At 38.0% G+C, this 8,478-nt stretch overlaps 1 pseudogene; it reads right to left on the bottom strand.

Moving 5' to 3' along the window:
* Window positions 1–788: 788 nt before the first annotated feature.
* LOC133251296 (actin-related protein 3-like) lies at window positions 789–7,911 on the bottom strand (annotated as a pseudogene).
* Between the last annotated feature and the right edge of the window lie 567 nt (window positions 7,912–8,478).

Here is an 8,478-nt window from a genome sequence, read left to right as displayed (position 1 = left end):
CAGTGGCATCTGCTGAAGACAGGAACCAGAAACAAATTTCAGTAAACAGACTGAAACTGGTGTGGTAATACCTGATGTTGGAACATTGCTTTAAAAACAAATCCAACAGGCTATCTTTATTAATTTTTTTTCTTTTTTTTAGCAAGAAGGAGTCCAAGGAATTAGACTTAATCAAATACATGGTTGGCTCTTGGACAATGTGGGGGTAGGGGTGTGGACCCTCTACTCAGTCAAAAACATAAGTTATAGTGAGCCCTTCGTAGTTCCTTTGTATATGTGGTTCCTCCATATATGTGATTGCATATCTACAAGTTCAATCAACTACAGAATGTGTAGAACTGTACTATTTACTGTTGAAATAATCCATATATAAGTGGACCTGCACAGTTCAAACCCTTGTTGTTCAAGTGTCAACTGTACTAGCTTCTCAGCTACAAAAACACTTGCAGCAAAAACCAATTTTCTTTATGTGAGGTTGGTAGCATTTCCTAATTATTGGAATTCCTTGTCCCATGAATAAATAATGGCAAGTGTCATGAGGCCACCTAAATTAAAAAATATATATATATATTTTTTATTTTGGTAACATATAGCAAGAAATTTACATTTTAGCCATTTTAAGTGTTCTAATCAGTGGCATTAAATTAATTCACATTGTTGTGTATGAGGCTCCTTTTTGAAATGTATCATTTACTTGGTCATTTTTTCCTTCAAAATATAAAAATGACACTCAAAATCTCTGCACATCCAGTTAAGTGAGGTCAGTATTCTTACTCACTTGAGAGAACTCAGACATCAGTAAGATAATGCTGAATTACCTCATCTACTACTTCTTAGGTAGGTAAAGTCCAGATTAGCAAATTTTGGATGAAAAAAAGATTTCAAGTTCCAAGAATCTGTCATAACCAACATCAATGGAAAATTCTTTCTTTGAGATTGGCTTGATTCCAGTATACTTTGGCCTCTCTGTGTCATACTTGTTAAATTCTTTTACTAAATCTGGGCAAATATAACTATACTCCTTTACTTCCATAGCTGTTTCCAGGGATTGCCCTAGAGGAATGCCTACTTCTTGGCCTCTTAGCAATTGCTAAATGAAATACAGTACAGCTTACCTTGTGATTGGAATGTGCTTACTTCAGCTGCCAATCACATGTCCTATAGCCATAGAAAAGACAGGAATGACTCCACCTTAATACCAGCCACTGTCAGTTTTCCTACTTGTTTTGATGCTCAGGATGTTGTTAATGCAAGCATAGCCTGCATGGCTTTATATGAGCCATGAAATACTCAAACAGTATTTCAGTAGTATATTTTATTTTCAGGAGCATTAAGTAGAGATTTAATCAGAAAAAAGTAATGACCTTCAAGTTGTACTTTAAGTATTGAGGCAATATTTTGCCCATAAACTTTTCCATTAGGTAACAGTCTTAAACTATACCATGGTGGATAGGCCACTTTATGAAGCATGTGGCTTTTTCTTTTACTTCATTCTTTTTCATCTCTAATTTTGTTTATTTAGGCTCTCTTTTTTTCTTAGTAAGTCTGGCTGAAGGCTTATCAATATTGTTTATATTTTCATAAAACCAATTTTTAGTTTCACTGATCTTTTTTATTGTGTGTATTTTTGGAGCTTTATTTTATTGATTTCTGCTCTGGACTATATTGTTTTCCTCCTTCTGTTAAGTTTGGGCCTTTTCTAAATCTGTCAGATGGAAAGTTAGGTTGTTTATTTTAGATTTTTATTGTTTCTTGTGGTAGGCCTATATTGCTATAAACTTTCTTCTTAGAACTGCTTTTGCATACCAGACCACCTGACCTGCCTCTTGAGAAATCTGTATGCAGGTCAGGAAGCAACAGTTAGAACTGGACATGGAACAACAGACTGGTTTCAAATAGGAAAAGGAGTACGTCAAGGCTGTATATTATCACCCTGCTTATTTAACTTATATGCAGAGTACATCATAAGAAACGCTGGACTGGAAGAAACACAAGCTGGAATCAAGATTGTGGGGAAAAATATCAATAACCTCAGATATGCAGATGACACCACCCTTATGACAGAAAGTGAAGAGCAACTAAAAAGCCTCTTGTTGAAAGTGAAAGTGGAGAGTGAAAAAGTTGGCTTAAAGCTCAACATTCAGAAAACTAAGATCATGGCATCCAGTCCCATCACTTCATGGGAAATAGATGAGGAAACAGTGGAAACAGTGTCAGACTTTATCTTTCTGGGCTCCAAAATCACTGCAGATGGTGACTGCAGCCATGAAATTAAATGACGCTTACTCCTCGGAAGGAAAGTTATGACCAATCTAGATAACATATTCAAAAGCAGAGACATTACTTTGCCAACAAAGATTCATCTAGTCAAGGCTATGGTTTTTCCTGTGGTCATGTATGGATGTGAGAGTTGGACTATGAAGAAGGCTGAGCACTGAAGAATTGCTGCTTTTTTTTTTTTTTAAACTTTACATAATTGTATTAGTTTTGCCAAATATCAAAATGAATCCATCACAGGTATACATGTGCTCCCCATCCTGAACCCTCCTCCCTCCTCCCTCCCCATACCATCCCTCTGGGTCATCCCAGTGCACCAGCCCCAAGCATCCAGTATCGTGCATTGAACCTGGACTGGCATCTCATTTCATACATGATATTTTACATGTTTCAATGCCATTCTCCCAAATCGTCCCACCCTCTCCCTCTCCCACAGAGTCCATAAGACTGTTCCATACATCAGTGTCTCTTTTGCTGTCTCGTACACAGGGTTATTGTTATCATCTTTCTAAATTCCATATATATGCGTTAGTATACTGTATTGGTGTTTTTCCTTCTGGCTTACTTCACTCTGTATAATAGGCTCCAGTTTCATCTACCTCATTAGAACTGATTCAAATGAATTCTTTTTATTTATTTATTTTTTTCTAATTTTATTTTATTTTTAAACTTTACATAATTGTATTAGTTTTGCCCAATATCAAAATGAATCCGCCACAGGTATACATGTGTTCCCCATCCCGAACCCTCCTCCCTCCTCCCTCCCCATACCATCCCTCTGGGCCATCCCAGTGCACCAGCCCCAAGCATCCAGCATCATGCATCGAACCTGGACTGGAAACTCGTTTCCTACATGGTATTTTACATGTTTCATTGCCATTCTCCCAAATCTTCCCACCCTCTCCCTCTCCCACAGAGTCCATAAGACTGTTCTATACATCAGTGTCTCTTTTGCTGTCTCGTACACCGGGTTATTGTTACCATCTTTCTAAATTCCATATATATGCGTTAGTATACTGTATTTATGTTTTTCCTTCTGGCTTACTTCACTCTGTATAATAGGCTCCAGTTTCATCCACCTCATTAGAACTGATTCAAATGTATTCTTTTTAATGGTTGAGTAATACTCCATTGTGTATATGTACCACAGCTTTCTTATCCATTCATCTGCTGATGCACATCTAGGTTGCTTCCATGTCCTGGCTATTATAAACAGTGCTGTGATGAACATTGGGGTACACGTGTCTCTTTCCCTTCTGGTTTCCTCAGTGTGTATGCCCAGCAGTGGGATTGCTGGATCATAAGGCAGTTCTATTTCCAGTTTTTTAAGGAATCTCCACACTGTTCTCCATAGTGGCTGTACTAGTTTGCATTCCCACCAACAGTGTAAGAGGGTTCCCTTTTCTCCACACCCTCTCCAACATTTATTATTTGTAGACTTTTGGATCGCAGCCAAAGAATTGCTGCTTTTGAACTGTGGTATTGGAGAAGACTCTTGAGAGTCCCTTGGACTGCAAGGAGATCCAACCAGTGCATTCTGAAGGAGATCAGCCCTTGGATTTCTTTGGAAGAAATGATGCTAAAGCTGAAACTCAGTACTTTGGCCACCTCATGCGAAGAGTTGACTCATTGGAAAAGACTCTGATGCTGGGAGGGATTGGCGGCAGGGGGAGAAGGGGACGACAGAGGATGAGATGGCTGGATGGCATCACTGACTTGATGGACGTGAGTCTGGGTGAACTCCGGGAGTTGATGATGGACAGGGAGGCCTGGCATGCTGTGATTCATGGGGTCGCAAAGAGTTGGACACGACTGAGTGACTGAACTGAACTGATAGATTTTGAAAAGTTTAACTTCTGTTTTCATTCATCTCAAGGTATTTTTTGATTTCTTCTTTCATTTATTTGTTGATTCATTTTATTAGTAATATGTTGTTTAATCTCTACATGTTTGTGTTTTTTTCCATTTTTTTCCATTTTTCTTGATTTCTAGTTTCATACTGTTGTGGCTGGAAATGATATTTAATATAATTTCAATTTTTTATATTTACTGAGACTTGTTTTGTGGCCACCACGTTATCTATCCTGGAGAAAATTGCATGTGCACTTGAAAAAAGTGTGTATTCTGGGTTTTTGTTTGTTCAATGGCTTGTTCTACATGCATGCTCAGTTACTTTAGTCATGTCTGACTCTCTGTGATGCTATGGATTGTAGCCCTCCAGGCTCCTCTGTCTTGTGGGATTCTCCAGGCAAGAATACTGGAGTGGGCTGCCACGTTCTCCTCCTGGGGATCTTCCCAACCCAAGGATCAAACCCACATCTCTTATGTCTCCTGCATTGGCAGGCAGGTTCTTGACCACTAGTGACACTTGGGAAGCTTCAGGTATCTATTAAGTCTATGTGGTGTAATGTGGAATTTAAGGCCACTGCTTCGTTATTAATATTCTGTTTAGATGGCCTGTCCATTGATCTAAGTGGTATATTCAAGTATCCTACTATTATTGTATTACTATCAAATTCTTCCATTGTGTCTGCTAATATTTGCTTTACATATTTAGATGCTCTGATATTAAAGGGGTGAGACCTGGTAGACAGAGTACCTAAAGAACTATGGACTGAAATTTGTAATATTGTACGAGAGGCAGTGACCAAAACTATCCTAAAGAAAAAGAAATGCAAGAAGGCAAAGTGGTTGTCTGAGGAGGCTTTACAAATAGCTGAAAAAATAAAGAGAAGCAGAAGATGTGAGAAGAAGGGAAAGATACACCCAACTGAATGCAGAGTTCCAGAGAAAAGCAAGGAGAGATGAGAAGGCCTTCTTAAATGAACAATGCAAAGAAATAGAGGAAAACAATAAAATGGGAAAGACTAGAGATCTCTTTAAGAAAATTGGAGATATCAAGGGAAAATTTCATATAAGGATGGGCACCATAAAAGACAGAAACAGTAAGGACCTAACAGAAGCAGAAGAGATTAGGAAGAGGTGGCAAGAATACACAGAAGAACTATACAAAAAGGGTCTTGATGACCTGGGTAACCATGATGGTGTGGTCACTCATCTAGAGCCAGATATCCTGGAATGTGGAATCAAGTGGGCCTTAGGAAGCATCACTGTGAACAAAGCTAGTGGAAGTGATGAAATTCCAGCTGAGCTATTTCAAATCCTAAAAGATGATGCTGTTAAAGTGCTGCATTCAATATGCCAGCAAATTTGGAAAATTCAGCAGTGGCCACAGGACTGGAAAAGGTCAGTTTTCATTCCAATCTCAAAGAAGGACAATGCCATAGAATGTTCAAACTGCTGTACAGTTGCACTCATTTCACATGCTAGCCAAGATTATGCTCAAAATCCTTCAAGTTAGGCTTCAGCAGTACATGAGCTGAGAACTTCTAGATATACAAACTGGGTTTAGAAAAGGCAGAGGAACCACAGATCAAATGCCAACATTTTTTGAATCATGGAGAAAACAAAGGAGTTCCAGAAAAACATCTACTTCTACTTCATTGACTATGCTAAAGCCTTTGTGTGGATCACAGCAAACTGGAAAATTCTGAAAGAGGTAGGAATACCAGACCACCTGACCTGCCTCTTGAGAAACCTATATGTAGGTCAGGAAGCAACAGTTAGAACTGGACACAGAACAACAGACTGGTTCCAAATAGGAAAAGGAGGAAAAGGACAATATACATCAAGGCTGTATATTGTCAGCCTGCTTATTTAACTTCTATTCAGAGTATGTCATGTGAAATACTGGGCTCAGTGAATCACAAGCTGGAATCAAGATTGCCAGAAGAAATATCAATAACCTCAGATATGCAGATGATACCACTCTAATGGTGGAGAGTGAAGAATGACTAAGGATCTTCTTGATGAGGGTAAAAGAGGAGAGTGAAAAAGCTGGCTTAAAAACTCAACAGTAAAAAAACTAATGGCATTTGATCCTATCTTACCATGGCAAATAGAAAGGGAAAGAGTGGAAGAAGTGATGAAGTGGAAGAAGATGTTTTCCTGGGCTCCAAAATTACTAAGGACAGTGACTGTAGCCATGAAATTAAAAGACCCTTGCTCCTTGGCAGGAAAGCTATGACAAACCTAGACAGTGACATCACTTTGCTGAGACATCAATTTGGTGACAAAGGTCCATATAGTCAAAGCTATGGTTTTTCTAGTAGTCATGTGCAATGTGAGAGCTGAACCATAAAGAAGACTGAGGGTCTAAGAATTATGCTTTTGAATGTGGTGCTGGAGAAGGCTCTTGACTTGGACTGAAGATTCCTTGGACTGCAAGGATATAAAACCAGTCAATCCTAAAGAAAATCAACCTTGAATATTCATCGGAAGGACTGATGCTGAAGCTCCAACACTTTTGCCGCCTGATGTCAAGAGCCAACTCATTGGAAAGAACCTTAATGCTGGGAAAAATTGAAGGCAGAAGGAGAAGATGTTGCCAGAGGATGAGATGATTAGATAGCATCATTGACTCAATAGACATGAATTTGAGCAAACTCTGGAAGATAGTTGAGGACAGAGGACATGGGGTACATGTTCTACAGTCCATGGGGTAGCAAAGAGTTGGACATGACTTAGGGACTAAACAGCAACAACAGCAAATTAAATGCATATGTATTTATAAATGCTATATTCTTTTCTTGTATTGAGCCCTTAATCATTATATAATTCTCATGTTTGTCTTTTGTACAGAATTATTTTTTCTGATATAAATACTGCTAAACCAGCTGTCTTTTAACTTCCATTTGCATGGGTTTTTTTTTTTTTTTTCTATCCCTTTACTTTCAGTCTTCTGTTCTTCCTTAATGAGTTGGTGTCTTAATTCCTTGTTCCTCCCAGTTAAAGCTAGTTCTCATAGCCTTCATTCACACTAAGTGAAAATAATGTCAATACTTTACGGTATTGGAAGACCAAGAGTATTTGTATTTTCTAAATTGAAGGTATTTGTATTGCAAGTGAATAATTATTTTCACAATGAGAAAAGATTTTTCAAAAATAAATAGTTTTGTTTTGAAATTTTTGTCAACATTCAAAGTTTTGAGAAATATTATGCAGTGATTTGATATACGTTAGAACTTTAGAGGGAAAATAGAACTCTTGGGAGAAAAGAGAAGCTGTCTATTGGTTTACACAGGATGGCATCTAACATTCTTCTTTCCTCTTTTTGTTTTTAGTGGCAAAAAGTGATTCCTTTTTCATTATGGGTCTGAAGGATTTGTTGTGTGTTGCTAAGTCTTCCCCTTGCTCATAAAGGAGTTATACTAATAGTAACCATAGCCTCATAGTATTAGTGTTTGATTTGATTCTGGGGAGAATCAACCAGGTCCCTTTCCACAATCAAACATCAAGCAATAGCATTTGAAGTAGTTGCCCATCTGTGAGTAAAACTGGCCATAAATTCCATCTGTTCCATAGACCACCCACCCAGATAACTCTGGTGGGGCACTTACATACACAAGGAACCACCACCAGGAGACATGCGCTCAGAACTAGGGAGCGCAGGGTCATCAGCTGCTGGCAGGCTTTGACAAAAGCATCAGCTGTCGTTTCCCAACTGTGAGGGTTTGCTTTGTGTCCAGAGCCCACATCAAACACATTGCTGCAATGGAGCAGATTGTCTGCCATAGCGTTTCACTGAAATGTTTTGTTGCACTTCTCTGATGTGAATATAAATAGAGTGAAAATCCTGCTTTTCTTGTTTCCAAGATTGATATGTAAAGATTATAAAGGACAGGTGTGATCATAACAGCAGCTCTTAAAAAAATATAAAAAATAACTATAGCTTAAACCAAATAATTTTCTTCCCTTGAGTAAACTGCCTAGCATTGTAAGTTTCTGAAAAGCCTGTATCACAAGAACACCAGAAATACCTGAACGCAGATGAATCCTGCCACCAAGCATGTTGAGACATATACATCGTTATATGACAGGGACACATATAAAACTGATGTTGGAATTTGGTCTTAAGTTAGTTGTTTGTTTTCTTATTTATTCCTCTGTTATTTATTAATGAGACAGAGTATCTTAATTCTTTCTTCTTCCCAGTTAAAGTTAATTCTTTCTTCTATTATTTTAAATTGGAAATTGTGACACTTCCTGTTTTCCTTTCAAATGGGAAAATTGGTGAAAATATTTAGTAAACTGTGATGTGTTGTTATTTTTTAAACTTCCATGATTTATAAGGTTTTTAAA

This window comes from Bos javanicus, chromosome 1 (assembly GCF_032452875.1).
Source record: "Bos javanicus breed banteng chromosome 1, ARS-OSU_banteng_1.0, whole genome shotgun sequence".
Lineage (NCBI taxonomy): Eukaryota > Metazoa > Chordata > Mammalia > Artiodactyla > Bovidae > Bos > Bos javanicus.
This window is presented reverse-complemented; position numbering and strand designations above follow the sequence as displayed.